The sequence below is a fragment of the Bos taurus genome, chromosome 11 (genome assembly GCF_002263795.3).
Source record: "Bos taurus isolate L1 Dominette 01449 registration number 42190680 breed Hereford chromosome 11, ARS-UCD2.0, whole genome shotgun sequence".
Taxonomy (NCBI): Eukaryota; Metazoa; Chordata; class Mammalia; order Artiodactyla; family Bovidae; genus Bos; species Bos taurus.
The window spans coordinates 69,321,240-69,334,976 of NC_037338.1; the positions used below are offsets into that span (position 1 = coordinate 69,321,240).

Genomic DNA, 13,737 nt, shown 5'->3' on the forward strand with positions numbered 1-13,737 from the left:
AAATGAGACAGTTTAACATTGTTAAAAATGACTATACCACTGCAGAGCGGGAGGAAGTAAAAATCAAGTGGTCAAGGAAAGAGAATGTGGGTCTGTGAGACACTGGAAAAATCAGAGGTCTGATACAGATCTCTGTAAGGCAAAAGGTCAGAGTGTAGATGTACCAAAAGGAACTAGAGAAATAAAAGGCAGCAGCAATACTGTACTGGCATTTAATTTAATCTTCACAATCACCCAATAAAGCTGTATTACTACTTTGTTAAACTGAGATATAAGTGACAAATAACATTAGGCATAACAGTTTTAGGTGTGCAACAAAATGATTCCATATATGTGTATTCACGGAATGATGACACAGTAGGTCTAAGTTAACATCTATAACCACATGTAGTTACAAAGTTTTTTCTTAAGACCAGAATGTTTAACATCTATTCTCAGAAACTTTCAAATATACAGTAGAATATTATTAACTATAGTCACCATGCTATACATTACATCCTCATAACTTATTTATGTTTTGACTGGAAGTTTGTGCCTTCTTACCAACCTCATGCATTTTGCCCATCCCCAAATCCTGGCCTCTAACAACCACTATCCATTCTCTATATTCAGTTCAGGTTTTTTTGGGTTTGTGTTGTTTATTTTGGGGGACTGCACATGTAAGTGAGATCACATGGAATTCTCTTCTATCTTATTTTTCACTTAGCATGATGCCCTCAAAGTCTATCCAGGTGATACAAATTACAGAATATCCTTTTTTATACCTGAATAATATATGCCACTGTCTATATTTACCATTTTCTTTATCCACTCATCTACCAATGGACACAAGTTGTTTCCATCTATTGTTTATTGTAAATAACATTGCAATAATCATGGGGATGAGATATCTTTTCAAGTTAGTGTGTGTGATTTCTTCCAATAAATATCCAGAAGCAGAATTACTGGATCATATGGTAGTGCCATTTTTAATCTTAAGAACCTCTGTATGGTTTTCCACCATGTATGTATCAATGTACATTCCCATCCACAGTGCACCAGGGTTCCTTTTCCTCCACATCCTCCCAACACTTATTATTTCTCAGTTTTTCGACTGTAGCCATTCTAACAGGTGTGATGTGGTATCTCATGGCTTTTGATTTGCATCTCCCAGATGATTACTGCTGTTGAACACCTTTTCATGTACCTGTTGGCCATCTGTACATCTCTTTGGGAAAATGTCCCTTTATGTCCTATGCCCATTTCTTAATTGAACTGTTATTTTGCTATTGAGTTCTATGAGTTCTTCATATATTTTGAGTATTGACCCTTTGTCAGATAATATGATTTGCAAATATTTTTCTCCCATTCCAGAGGTTGCCTATTTATTTTGTTGATGGTTTCCTTTCTTATGCTGAAGATTTTCAGTTTGAGGTAGTACAACTTATTTTTGCTTTTGTTTCCTTCGCTTTTGGTACCAAATCCAAAAAATCATCACCACGACTAATGTCAAGGAGCTTGCCACCTATTTTTTATTCTAGGACCTTAAAGGTTTCAGGCCTTATGTTCAAGTCTTCATTCCATTTTGAGTTAGTTTTTGTATATGGTGTAGATAGTAGTCCAGTTTTCACAACACTTTTTACTGAAAAGACTATCCCTTCTTTACTGTATACTCTTGGTTCTTCTGTCATAAATTAATTGACCATATATGTGTGGGTTTATTTCTGGGCTCTGTATTCTGTTGTACTGATCTATTTGTCTGTTTATATGCCAATGCCATGCTGTTCTGATTACTATAGTTCTATAGTATAGCCTAAAATCAGGGAATATTATACCTATAGCTTTGTTCTTCTTTCTCAAGATTGATTTGGCTATTCTGAGCCTTTGCAGTTTCATACAAACTTTAGGACTGTTATATTTCTGTCAAAAAATGCCAACTATGAAAACTACGAAATTGTTTTTGAAACAATTTCAAGTTGAAAACCTTTCAAATTGAAAACCATGCTTTCAATCCACAAGCATAAAATATCCTTACACTTATCTGTCTTCTTCAACTTCTTTCATCAATATTGTATAATTTTCAGTATTTCACCTTCTTGGTTAGATTTATTCCTACTTTACTCTTTGATGGAATTGTAAATGGGGTAATATTCTTAGTTTCTCTTTCTGATTAATTTGTTATTAGTACATAGTGATGCAACAGATTTTTGTATATTAATTATGTATTGTGCAGCCCCACTGAATTCACGTATCCTAACAGTTTTTGCTGGAGCCTTAAAAGAGTTTTCTATATGTAATATGATATTTGCAAATAGTGATGGTTTTACTTTTTTCCAATCTGGATGCTATCTATCTAATTTTGCCTAATTGCTCTGGCTAGAACTTCCAATATAATGTTGAATAAAAATGGACAGTATGGGCATCCTTGTCTTATTCCTGAACTTAGAAATTTTCATTACTATTAAGTCTGATGTTAGCTATGGGCTTGTCATCTATGGCCTTTAATGCACTGAAATACATTTCCTCTATATCCATCATATTGGGAGTTTTAATCACTGATGTATGTTAAATTTTGACAAATGTTTTTCTTGTTATTGCATCTACTGCATGTATTGAGATGATAAGATAATTTTTATCCTTCCTTTTGCCAGTGTGGTATATCTCACTGATTGGTTTACAGATGTCAAATCATTTTTGTATCCCTAGGATAAATCTCACTTGATCATAATGCATTATCCTTTTAGCATATTGCTGAATTTTGTTTGCTAATATTTTGTCCAGGAATTTTACATCTATGTTCATTGGGGATACTGGCCTATAATTTTCTTTTGTGGCATCTTTGGTTTTGGTATTGAGGTAACGCTGGCCTCATAAAATGACTTTAGATGTGTTCCCTTCTCTTCTAATTTCTTGGAATAGATTGAGAAGGATTAGCATTTTTTTTTTTTTTTTAATATTGGGTAGGAATTCACCACTGAAGTCATCTAGACTTCTGTTTGTTGTGGGGGGTTATGATTACTGATTCAATCTCCTTACTAGTGGTGTCTCTGTACAGTCTTTCTGTTTCTTTATGATTCAGTGTTACTAAGTCATGTGTTTCTAGGAGTTCATCCATTTCTTTTAGCTTGTCCAACTTGTTGACATATAATAATTATTCATAGCAGTCTCTCGTGATTTCTTGTATTTCTGTGGTATCAGTTGTACCTATTCGCTTTCATTTCTGATTTGTGTCCTCTTTTTCTTGGTGAGTCTAGCTAAAGCTTTGTCAATTTTGTCTTTTCAAAAGACCAACTTAATTTTACTGATCTTTTTTGTTGTCTTTTTAGTCTTTCTTCCATTTCTTTCTTTCCTGCCTTCTAACTTATTTCCTTCCTTCTAACTTTGGGCTTCATTTGGTCTTTTTTTTCCCCAATTCCCTGAGGTGTAAAGATAGGTTGCTTATTGAACTCCCCTCTTAGAGTTACTTTTAATGCATCCCATAAGTTTTGGTGTGTTGTATTTCCATTTGTTTCAAGGTATTTTTAAATTTCTCTTTTGATTTCTTCTTTGACCCATTGGTTGTTCAGTAGTACATTATTTAATTTCCACATATAAGAAAATAACTGGAAAATTCAAATAATTTATTTCTAGTTTCATAACACTATGATTGAAAAAGTTTCCTTGACGTGATTTCAATTTTCTTAAGTGTAATAAAACTTGTTTTGACATGATTTCAATGTTCTTAAATGTAATAAAACTTGTTTTGCAGCCTAACATATGATCTATTGTGGAGAATATTCCATGGGAAAATGAGAGAAGTGTGTATTTTATTGCTTTTGAATGGTGTGTGTGTGTGTGAAAGTCGCTCAGTCATGTCCGGCTCTTTGTGACCAATGGACTGCACAGTCCATGGAATTTGGAATGTTTTATATAAGTCTATTAAACCATATTAGACCAATTGGACTTATGGCCAATGTTTCCTTATTAATTTTCTGTCTGGATGACCACCCATTGATGAAAATCATCTACTGTTAATGTACTGCTATTTCTCACTTAGGTCTCTTAATATTTTTTTATACATTTAGGTGTTCCTATGTTGGACCCATAAATATTTACATATGTTATATCCTGTTGTTGGACTGACCCCTTCATCATTATATAATGACCCTGTCTTTTATCAAAGACTGTCTTAAAGCCTATTTTGTCTGATATGAAATACAGCTAACTCAGCTTTCTTTTTATTTCTATTGCATGGAATATCTTTTAATTACTGATAGCTATGTACTTACTGCCATTTGATTGCTTTGTGGCTGTTTTAGAATCCTTTGTTCCTTTCTTTCTCTCTTGCTTTATTCCTTTGTGATTTTCCGTAGTGGTGGTCTTGGATTCCTTATTCTTGATCATTTGTGCATCCACTATAGATTTTTGCTTTATGGTTTCCATGAGACATAAAATAGTATTGTTTTAAGTTAATAACAACTTAATTTGGAACACATTCCAAGGCTATACATTTTTACTACTCCATATTTTGTTTCTGAGGTCACAATTTACATCATTTTATCTTCTGTATCCCTTAATTACTGTAGTTATAATTATTAATACTTCTGTCTTAAAATTTATTTTAGCTTTAGAAGTAGTTAATTCACAAACCTTACAACATTAGATTATTTTAGATTTTACTACATATTTATATTTACCAAGGATATTTATTGTTTCCCTGTACTTAGCACCTTTTCTTTTCAGCCTAAAGAAGTCCCTTTAACATTTCTTTGTACGGCCAGCCTAGAGGTGATGGACTCCTTGAGATTTTGCTTATCTGTATCTCTCCTTCAATTCTGAAGGAGATACTTTGTCAGATACAGTCTTCTTCTTTGGCAGTTTTTAAATTTCAGCACTTTGAGTATAGCATGTCACTCCCTTCTGGTGTGCAAAGGTGCTTCTGAAAAATAAGCTGATGATCTTATGGGAATTCCCTTGTACATAACATGTTTTGCACTTGATGCTTTTAAAATTCTCTCCGTCTTTAGATTTCAACACTTTAATTATGTGTCTTGACATGAGTCTCTTTAAGTTCATCTACTGTTTCCTTCCTTTCCCCAGGTTGGGGCAGTTTTTAGCCACTGTTTCTTCAAATAAGTTTTCTCCCCTTTCCCTTTTCTCTTCTCCTTCTGGGACCCCTGTAATGCAAGCGTAAGGCCTCTTGATATTTCCCATAATCCCCTTGGTAGAAGTAGTAGTGTTAGTTGCTCAGTTGTGTCTGACTCTTTGCAACTGCATAACCTGTAGCCTGCTAGGGCTGTCCATGGGAATCTCCAGGGATAATTCCCTTAAGTTATCTTCAATCTTTTTTTCTGTTTGCTGCCTTGATTGGAAAATTGTATGGCTCCATCTTCAAGTTCACTGACCTTTTCTACTGCTTTATCTAAACTGTTAAACTCCTATGTTTTCAGTTCGGTTATTGAGTTCTCCAGCACTGTGAGTTCTTTCTTATATCTTCTATCTCTGTTAGACTTCTCATGTATTGTTCTCCTGAGCTCAATGAGCATCTCTAGGACTACTGTTTTGAACTCTTTACACCAGGTAAATCACTCCTCTCCAGTTCATTTAGGTCTTTTTCTAAGGTTTTATTTTGTTCTGTCATTTGGAATATATTCTTCTGTCTCTTCATTTTCCTTGACTGTGTTCATTTTTATGCATTAGATAAAACACCTACCTCTCTCAGTCTTGAAGGAGTGTCCTCGTATAGGAGATAAACCTTACCATTCAACCATACTCTAGTTCTTGGTTGTCTCACCTTCTGTGATTGTCCAAGCAGCCTACCTACTTTATTCTTAGTGGCTCCCAGTAGTTGAGGACAGATGTGCCAATAGAGAGGATCTCAACACCCTGATTCAGGCCAAGTGGAAGTCACACCCTCAGACAGCAGCTTTTAAATTATGCAAATACACTTCTCTTCTTTTAGAAGAAGACTTGGAGATGGGCTCTTCTGCCTGCTCCCTCCACACTAAGCCCTAGAGCAATGGTTAGCTAAGAACTGTTTCTTCTTTGGTTGCTACCATCCCATTGTCCCCACCCCCTACCCCCTGAACACAAACCCCTGGTTACAAGAGCCAGACTCCCAAGGGATGTATTCTCTGGGTAACAGCCATAAAGTCAGAGTTCCAGAGTATATAAGCTTCCTTCTCAGAGACACTGGTGACCAGAGGTAGTATGTGAACGATATACCCACCCTCCAAGGTCTCTGGAGAGGATTAGATGTGTGCCCTTAGATGTGTGTTTTATTAGAACCCTGCCCCTCTGGCTACAGCAAGGAAGACAAGCAAATCTTTCAGATAAGCCCTCTTTCACAGCAAGACTGGGTGCTTTCTATTCAGCTGCCTTTGCACTGGATCCAGGAGTATAGGAACACAAGTATGTAAGAGCCCTTTAAAAATTGTTTTTGCTATCCTATTTTATATAGGTTTAGTTTCCTATATGAGTCTCACAGATGTAAAACTATTGGTTTTCAAAGTTAGATGTTTTGAAGACTCCTCTCTCAGGTGCCAGTGTTAAAACTGGGGAGCTAAATGTGGGGTTCAAATCCTGTACTCCTGAGGGAGAAGCTCAGATTTCTCCTGATTGTGGGTCACCCTGTGTTCCTGGCTGCACCAGTATGGGACAGAGTTTCTGTCAGGCTGAACTGGGAGGTGGGAGAAAATGAGTGTGATGCAGGGAGCCAGCACAGGAGATCCCACCCATGACAAGGTCATGCGGGAGAGGCCTGACAGGCAAGGCAAATCAGGACTCGAGGGACCCCCTGGACCTGCTTGGGCATTTACCCCAAAACCAGAATCTGTCTGTTTTACTATTTTACGAATTTCACCAACTCCTCTGACATTAACGTGGGGCTATCCCTGATCACCTTTCTCTGAAGGAAATCAACTTAGAGTTCTAGTTAATAAGCCTCCTGGGCACAATACGAGTGTTTCAATCCAAACCCCTCAGATGGCTTTCTAACTTGCCTGACAGGTTTATCCGGACTCCTACAGCTACGCATATGATTGTTTACAGCCTCCCAACCGTGAGAGGCACGGGAAGCTTAACATATTCAAACAATATAGAGCCTTTTGAGGAGTTAAGAATTATTAGAATGGAACTGGTGAAGGATTTCATTGTTGAGCCAGTGCTTGCTGCCAAGTTCCATATCCCTTACCCACTGTGTCCCTGGGAATATATTAATTAATATAGTTGGTATATAGAAAAAATAAGTAGTGGCCTTGGTGTTAACAACTTTAGACCCTTGAGGTAGTAAATTCTTTCCTTGCTACAGCCCACTGCACCTTTGCCCTATTGGAATGCAAATTTATCTAGTGCTTTTGGAGAGTGGCGCCAAACTTTAGAAAAATTACTTTTAGAGAAAATAAGTTTTCTGGTTAACTAACCTTTATCAGAACAGAGAGTCATAAAATGTTAACAGGCCTTCTGGCAAGAAGATGATGTAAATCACGTAAAGCATTTGTATATGATAGGTTTGCAGAAAGAAACCCTGGTCTTGATAAGGGTCAAGGACTGCTGACTTTGCATGACTCTGCACCCCCTATTATCCTCTATGTACAACTTAGGGTATAAAAGTTCCTTTTGAAAATAAAGCTACGGACCCGGCTTCATCAGAGCTTGGTCTCCCCCCCGTGTCATTCTTTTTTCCTTTTCCCTCCTTTTCTCTCTCTCTTCTTCTTTCAGGATGACTACTTGGGACACAGGGGCTCTCTGAGTTCACCTTTTTGCCTGGGCTTCTAAGACCCGATCAGGAAGGAGCCTTGCGTCTTCACCAGGGAGAGGGCATCCTGCGTCCTCACCCCACCAAGAGGGCGCCTGCGGCCTCCGTGAACAGAGCAAGTTCCGAGTCAGGAGCTTTATTAGCTTTCTGTGTAAACCAAGGAAGATCAAGCCTCTTTCTCTCCCCTTTTACTTTCCTTATCGCCGACGCCATCCTCCTGAGGGAATTCCTGGATCCTACCAGGGTTGGACCCTGGTAGTGTGTCTTGTTTTAAAAAACACAGATTCTCGTTCTTGACAAATCGTGGTATAACTTTTCTTGAATAAATGTATTTTCATTTTCTGTATGCCTTCCGGACCATTTCCAGAGACTTTAAATGACTGCTACTTTAGATTTTCCAGTTTCACTGGGAAGTGGGTATAGACAGCTCCTCATGCTGTCATGCTGGAAGTGCCTCTCCAGTCATCTTTTATGCCCAAGATTTCTCTTGGTAATACTTTAAAATATAACCCTTGTAATATTTAAAATATTTACATTGTTTTGATTGACTCTTTAGAGGCTCCAGTTATATAGATGTTAGAATAACTATGACTATCGTTCATTTCAACTACTTCCTCGGACTTTTTTTTTCTTGTTCCTCCTTTTCATTCTTTTTTAAAAATTTTGTTGGAATATAGTTTATTTACAATGTTGTTATTAGTTTCAGGTGTGCACCAAAGTGATTCAGTTATACATATGTTCATTCTTTTTCAGATTCTTGTCTCATGTAGTTTATCACAAAATATTAAACAGTTCTCTGTGCTAAAGGAGGTCCTTGTTGGTTATCTTATATAGTTTGTGTATGTTAATCCAAAGCTCCTGATTTATTCTGCCCTGCCTCCCACATTTCCCCTTTGGTAACCATAAGTTTGTTTTTGATATCTGTAAGTCTGTTTCTGTTATGTAAATAAGTTCATTTTATCTTTTAAAAAAAACATCAGATTCTACATATAAGTGATATGATATTTGTATTGATTGAGTATGATAATCTCTGGGTCCATCCATGTTGCTGCAAATGGCATTATTTCATTATTTTTTATGTCTGAGTAATATTCCATTTTATATATGTACCACTTCTTCTTCATTCATTCTTCTGTTGATGGACATTTAAGTTGTTTCCATGTCTTAGCTATTATATATAGTGCTGCATTGAACAGTGGGGTGCATGTATCTTTTTGGATTATGGTCTTCTCTAGATACATGCCAAAGAGTGGAACTGCTGGATCATATGGTAGTTCTATTTTTAGTTCTTTAAGGACCTCTATACTGTTCTCCATTGTATCTTTCTCCATTGGGCTCCTTCTCCAATGGCCACAGTATCCACTGGAGGATGGCGAACGGTGGCCAGTTGGATGGTCTCTTAAGTATAATACTGTTCTACAATTAGACTGGTTCTGTAAGGAACAAGGGAAATGGGTAGAAGTAGCATATGTGTTGACTAAGTGACTTCACTTTCACTTTCCACTTTCATGCACTGGAGAAGGAAATGGCACTCCAGTGTTCTTGCCTGGAGAATCCCATGGACGGAGAAGCCTGGTAGGCTGCAGTCCATAGGGTCGCACAGAGTTGGACACAACTGAAGTGACTTAGCAGCAGCATACTGTTCTCCATAGTGGTTATACCAATTTACATCCCATCAACAGTATAGAAGGGTTCCCTTTTCTCTAGTCTCTTCAGCATTTATTGTTTGTAGAGTTTTTGATGATGGCCATTCTGACAGGTGTCAAGTAATACCCCACTGTAGTTTTGATTTCCATTTCTCTAATAATTAGTGATGCTGAACATCTTTTCATGTGCCTCTTCACCATCTACATGTCTTCTTTGGAGAAATGTCTGTTTAGATCTTCTGCCCTTTTTTTTTTGATTGGGTTGTTTTTATTTTGACATGGAGCTACATAAACTGTATATTTTTGAGGTTAATCTTGTTGGTGACTTCCTTTGCAAATATTTTCTCCCATTCTATGGGCTGTCTTTTTGTTTTGTTTATGGGTTCTTTTGCTATACAAAAAAAGTTTAATGAGGTTTCATTTAGTTTTTAAAATTTCAATTAATAGGAGATGGACTGAAAAAAATCCTGCTGTAAGTTATGTCAAAGAGTGTTCTTTCTATATTTTCCTATAAGAATTTTATAGTGTCTGGCCTTACATTTAGGTCCTCGATCCATCCTGAGTTTATTTTTGAGTATGGTGTTAAGAGAATGTTCTAATTTCATTCTTTTACATGTAGCTGTTCAGTTTCCTCAGCACTGATTATTGAAGAGACTGTCTTTCCTTCATTGTGTAGTCTTATCTCCTTTGTCATTGACTAATTGACCACAGCTGTGTGGGATTATTTCTAGGCTTTCTATCCTGTTCCACTGATCTGTATTTCTGTTTTTGTAGCTTTGCAGTATATTCCGAGGTAAGGGAGCCTGATTCCTCCATCTGTTTTTCTTCCTCAGATTGTTTTGGCTATTCAAGGTCCTGTGTATTTCCATACAAATCTAAAACTTTTTTGTTCTAGCTCTGTGATAAATGCCATTGGGACTGCATTGAATCTGTAGATTACCTTGGGTAGAACAGTCATTTTGACAATATTGATTCTTCCAGTTCAAGAACATGGTATATCGTTCCATCTGTTTGTGTCATCTTTGATTCATCAGCATCTTGCACTTTTCAGAGTAGAAATCCTTTGCCTCATTAAATAGGCTTATTTCTAGGTACTTAGTATTCTCATATGATGATAAATGGAATTGTTTCATTAATTTTTCTTTCTGATCTTTTGTTGTTATATGTAGAAATTCAAGAGATTTCTGTGTATTAACTTTGTAACCTGCAACCTTACCAAATTCACCGATGAGCTCTAGTGACTTTCTGGTAGCATCTTTAGGATTTTTTTCTTTATGTAGTATCATATCATCTGCAAGGAGTGACAGTTTTACTACTTCTTTTCCAGTTCTGATTCCTTTTATTTACTTGTTTGACTGTTGTGGCTAGGACGTTCAAAACTATGTTGAATAGAAGTGGCAAGAGAATGGGAATTCCATGGGGGTCCAGTGGTTAGGATTCAGCATTTTCACTGCCGGGTTCAAGTCCCTGGACAGGGAACCAAGATCCCACAAGCTGTGTGGCATGGCCAAAAGAAAGTGGTGAGAGTGGACATCCTTGTTTCGTTCCTGATCTTAGAGGACATGCTTCCAGCTTTTCATCACTGAGTCATTTTACTCTATTTCCTCTTGGATATTTCATAATTCACTCTTTATTTCTGGTTTTGCCTTTTTTAATTTTCTTTTTTTTTTTTTGCTTGAATTCAGTTGAAATATTTCTAATTTTTTTGTTCATTACTATTCATTGTATTTCTCAAAAGTTTTTTTTTTTTTTAAACAAAATTGTCAAATGCTTATTTAATAATTCAGTCCATTTAGAGTGCTGTGTTATGGTGTATGTTTTTTGACTTTTTGGTTTTTCAGTTCTCCCCTCTACTTAAGTTTTTTTTTATGGTTATGGAGTTTGGGTGCATAATTTGCATGTGATGAGCAAAGATTTTTATTTCATGTTTCTCTTTTTATTCCTGCCAGATCTTCAATTTCCTTTTCCTTCACTGCCATACTTTCAAGGGAAGTTTACCCCATCTCTATATATCTGATTCTCCCTCAGAAGCAATGCTTCTCTGAGGCATCTTCAGGTCTCACTCTTTCTAATCACTTTCCTGTGTTTTGTGCTATGAGCTACTATGTCCTGACCTGTGTTTAGTTGGTATTTTGGCATTTAGCATTAGACGGGAATCTTTCTGGGGATGCTTTTGTCTGTGCTTCTTCTAAGTTGTCAATGCCTTTACTCTTAAGCCTTTCTTCACTCTTAAAACCCAAAGGTTTGCAATGATGGATGGGAGAATGTAGACTTTTTATTTCTCTACTTAATACCATACCTTCTAAATGCCTTCTTTGTCTCCTGATCATGCTGAAGAGATGAGTGATATGTGGTTATATTTTCTGTTTGTTGATTGGATGAATTTTTTTTTTAAGGATAAGGAAAATCAGGCAGCTGCCACTGTCCTCCAGAAACCATTCTGGGAAGGCTTTTTATTATGGATTCAATCTATTAAACACAAAACTGTTTTAATTTTTCTTTTTCATTTCTATTTTTCTCAATGTAACGTGTTAATTTCACATACATTTTCAAGCTCATTCACGTAATATTAATATTCTGTTAATATATTTATGTAGAATAAGGAATGATAAACAAGACATTATCATTCTTGATGAATGTGGCAGTTTTTAAAACACTGAAAAACCTTTGATATTTCTACCATCAAGAGGTGATGTGTATGCTTCCTCCCCTAGTCTCTTTAAGGACAGTGACAGCTTCTACCAGTAAGGTACTGTGGATAGGCTGTTATATGAATTTTGGCGCTATGTCATAAAATGTTGCAGCTTTCTGCTGGTTCTATGGAGATGTTTGCTCGAGGGAAAGTCAGTTGACATTTAATGTATTATTGAACAGAGATGTATTAATATGTCTTTTGTTACCTGAATGTTATTGATTGGAGATGTTTCAATATTTATTTACATAACAAATTGCCAGCCGTGGGCATTTAGTTTCTGTGAAAATCTCCTGGGGCAACAATGAGTTAACTAGTCTGACTATACTGACACTATAATACTGTTATGTGACAAAGACAAAACTATAAGCATGAAGACAAGTAAAACACAAACAGGCAATATTTCTTACCAGTCTGTTCTGAGGACAATGCCTGCCCTTTGCTGTCAAAATCCTACACAGTTTCAGTACACTATTGATAGGGACATGGTTTAGAGAGCAAAGAATTCAAATAAGAAATATTACATAGGAACCAAAGAAGTACAGATGTAATGGATGAGGCTGTCAGGGAATTTAGTGGGTGCTTCATCCACTCACATGTGAACAATAGGTTTGAATACATTTCGTCTGTTCCTTACCCCTTCTTCACATCAAGGAGTGAAGGGCAATTAAGCAATGCTGAAAAATCCATACTTATCCACCACTCAATGAACACATTGCGTTTCTAACTTTGGAAAGTAAACATTTCTAGGAATTTAAAAATGATAGATTAGGTAAGTTCAGAAAACAATGGCACCTAGTATACTGCTTGGAACCAAAGGGTATTCATTACTATTTATTAGATGCATGTGAGGGAATCAGGTCCTTTCAAGTATCTTATCAGCACAGACCAGTTTCTGGTCTAAATTACCACAAGTATGGCATGAAATAAGAAGTTACTGAACTATTAATTCATATCCTTCAAATTTTTGTCCTTCTGGGACCATATATACTTCCTTAAGAATAGTTTATTCTCTTTCAACATAAGATGTTTCCAAAAAAGAGATTAAAATAATCTATTATCCCCTAAGGAAAAAGAAAAACTGGTGATTGTCTTTGGCTGCTGCTGCTGCTACTGCTGCTAAGTCGCTTCAGTCGTGTCTGACTCTGTGCGACCCCATAGACGGCAGCCCATCAGGCTCCTCCGTCCCTGGGATTCTCCAGGCAAGAACACTGGAGTTGGTTGCCATTTCCTTCTCTAATGCATGAAAGTGAAAAGTGAAAGTGAAGTTGCTCAGTCATATCCGACTCTTAGCGACCCCACGGACAGCAGCCCACCAGGCTCCTCCGTCCATGGGATTTTCCAGGCAAGAGTACTGGAGTGGGATGCCATTGCCTTCTCCAACTGAAGACTATAGAGAAATACTAAGCAAGAAAAAAGAATAAACTACTGATACATAAAACAACTTGGACGAATGTCCAGGGAATCATGCTAAGTAAAAAAAAGATAAATCGCCAAAGGCTACCCACTGTATAATTCCATTTAAGTAACACTCTTGCAGTGACAGAATTATAGAAATTGAGAACACATTAGTGATAGCCAGAGGTCAGAGAAGGGGATGTGAAGCTATCAAAGGACCATATAAGGAATCCGTGTGGGGAAGCTGTTCAGCTTCTTGGTTGTATCAATGTCAACATTCTGGTTGT

At 36.8% G+C, this 13,737-nt stretch overlaps 1 protein-coding gene across 3 annotated transcripts in view; it reads right to left on the reverse strand.

The window, feature by feature from the left end:
* LCLAT1 (lysocardiolipin acyltransferase 1) overlaps positions 1–13,737 on the reverse strand; it is a 201,650-nt gene that overhangs the window by 98,627 nt on the left and 89,286 nt on the right. The gene's annotated exons all lie outside the window — the stretch shown is intronic.